The sequence below is a fragment of the Budorcas taxicolor genome, chromosome 4 (genome assembly GCF_023091745.1).
Source record: "Budorcas taxicolor isolate Tak-1 chromosome 4, Takin1.1, whole genome shotgun sequence".
Lineage (NCBI taxonomy): Eukaryota > Metazoa > Chordata > Mammalia > Artiodactyla > Bovidae > Budorcas > Budorcas taxicolor.
In genome coordinates this window covers 119228899-119231434 of record NC_068913.1, presented here as the reverse complement: position 1 = coordinate 119231434, position 2536 = coordinate 119228899, and the positions used below count along the sequence as shown (strand labels likewise).

The following is a 2536-nucleotide window of genomic DNA, read 5'->3' as shown; positions in this document are numbered from 1 at the left end:
AGCACCGTCCAAGGCTGCCCTGGCATCAGGCAGCCTTCGCTGCAGTGAGGTGGCACCCCAGATCCCAGGGCTGAACTCGGCTCAGGGGTCTGCAGGCTGAGCTGACTGCCCTGGGGGCAGGGAGTGGAGGGGGCCCTGATGCCCTCCCACAAGGACTGTGTCCATCCGTGGGGACTGACCCCCTCACCAACCTCACCACGGCCCGCCCGAGTGTCTTAACTCGCAGGGTCCTCCCTCACCACCTGCAAGGCTTCGTCTCTCCCGCCTGCTCCCCCTGGTCTGACGTCCACTGCCACTCCCTGTGATGAGTCCCCAGTGGCCCAGGCTGTGCAGACTCTGCCTGCGATGCAGGAGACCTGGGCTCGATCCCTGGGTAGGACAGATCCCTTGGAGTTGGAGATGGCAACCCACTCTGGTATTCCTGCCTGGAGAATCCCATGGACAGAGGAGCCTGGCGGGCTACAGTCCACGGGGGCGCAGAGAGGCAGGCACCACTGAGCAACCTTCTCTTTCAGCCGCCTCCCTGTGGGCAGTGCTGAGCCGGGCCTGGGGACCCAGGGATCAAGGAGCCGTGGTCCGCGTTCCCAAAGCCCAGGGCCTCGGGGACGCTGCACTGACTGGTCAGTCCTCAGCATCGCTGTCTTCTGTGGGAGCGAAACTCCTTACAAATGAGCAGAAGGACGGAATTTCCCGCATTGACAAAGAGAAGCTGAGGGGAGAAAGCAGGCTGGGAGGGAGGGTGGAGCCCCCCTCTAGTCATTTGCGTTTGGAAGACGTGGCTTGAGGCTTCTCACCAGGAAGGCTCTTAAAGGCCTGGGCTTCCGGCCATGCCAAGTTCTCTAAAATTAAGGTGCCTTTCTGAGAAAAGATCATGAGTCAGAATTAATCAAGGAAAATCAATCCACTTCTTGCCCTCACCCTAGCCCTCAGCCCCGTGGCCTTGAAGGAGGCTTCTGGGTCCAGCCCAGGCTGGCCAGACAGAAACTTCCACACCCCGAACCACGCAGGGAGCAGGCTCACTGGGACTCTGGTGGCAATGATGACGCAGCCTCACCTGTGCAAGGTCACTGCTCGGAGGAGGGGTGCGGCCCCCTCGGGGGGTGGAGGGGCGGGGGGCAGAGGGGAGGGGACACAGAAACACTCGATGGGGCGCTGAGTCTGGCGCACAGAGGCTGCGTGCTCCATGCTTCATCATCAACTCTCTGCTGAAGAGACAAAGTGGGTTTAGAACACGTTTATTTGACGTTTACATCTCTAAAGAGACTTCCCTGGTGGCTCAGACGGTAAAGCGTCTGCCTAAAATGCAGGAGACCCAGGTTCAATCCCTGGGTCGGGAAAATCCCCTAGAGAAGGAAATGGCACCCCACTCCAGTCTTCTTGCCTGGAGAATCCCATGGATGGAGGAGCCTGGCCGGCTACAGTCCATGGGGGAGCAAACAGCCAGACACGACTGAGCGACCTCACTTTCTATAAAGACACCAAATTCCCAGCCTCTTTCCAGGCAGGCCCCTCTCAAGCCCATGTCCCCTGCCCGCATGGACCTTTCTCTGGAACTCCAGCTGAGGCCGGGAAGCCCCAGCTCCGTGCCCGCAGCCAGCTCCCCATCCCTGTGCCCGCTCTTCTCTGGGGGCCGTCTCGGCAGCAAAGCGGCCCCAGGGCCAAGCGTCTGCCCCCAGCAAACACGCCCACGCCCTCGTAACAGTCTCAGCCTTGGGAGCAGCAGTGGGGCCTGGGGGCCACTTCCATCCGCCCGGCTGCCTCCTCTTCGTGGCCACATGGATGAAGCCCCAGGGAAGGGACAGGTGGTCCTTGGGGCCGGGAGGGAAGGAGGAGGATGGCGCGTTCCCTCCTCCCACCAGAAGGTCCTGATTGAGAGGTGATGAGGCCGTCGGGCCATTCGGAGGGTGGCGAGCAAAACATCAAAAGGAAAGTGTGTGCCTATCATACTCTGTGTATGTGTGTGTGTGTGTGTGTGTGTAAGTGCTGCCTGGACCGTAGAGTCGGCTCTGATTGAAGGATCTTACTTTATATTGTTTGACTCCCTTTCAGAGAGTGAAAGGGAAGGATGATACTTGTGCTGCGCTCTAGGAATTGTGTCCTAAAAAGTAAAATCAAGAAGAGAAGATGGTGACCCTCTGATCCAGCAATCCCACTCCTGGGCACAGATCCAGAGAAAACTCTGATTCAAAAAGACGTATGCGCCCCAGTATTCACAGCAGCACTGTTTACAGCAGCACTGTTTACAGCAGCCAAGACGTGGAAGCAACCGTGTCCAACAACCGGGGAGTGGACAGGGAAGAGGTGATACATGCATAAATGGAATGGTAGGTACTCAGCCGTAAAGAAGAATAGCTGATGCCATTCGAAGCAATGTGGGTAAACCTAGACAGTATCGCACCAAGAGAAGGAAGTCAGACAGAGACAAATGCCATATGATATAACCTACATCTGGCATCTAAAACACTCTCTTGTTTATAAAACGGAAACAGGGTCACAGACATAGAAAACAAACTTGTAGTTACCAAGGGGGAAAGGA

At 57.3% G+C, this 2536-nt stretch overlaps 1 non-coding gene across 1 annotated transcript; it reads left to right on the top strand.

Moving 5' to 3' along the window:
- The first annotated feature begins 1265 nt into the window (after positions 1–1265).
- On the top strand, positions 1266–1337 carry TRNAF-AAA (transfer RNA phenylalanine (anticodon AAA)). Its single transcript has one exon. It is a non-coding gene; the product is annotated as a tRNA-Phe (tRNA).
- The last annotated feature ends 1199 nt before the right edge of the window (positions 1338–2536 follow it).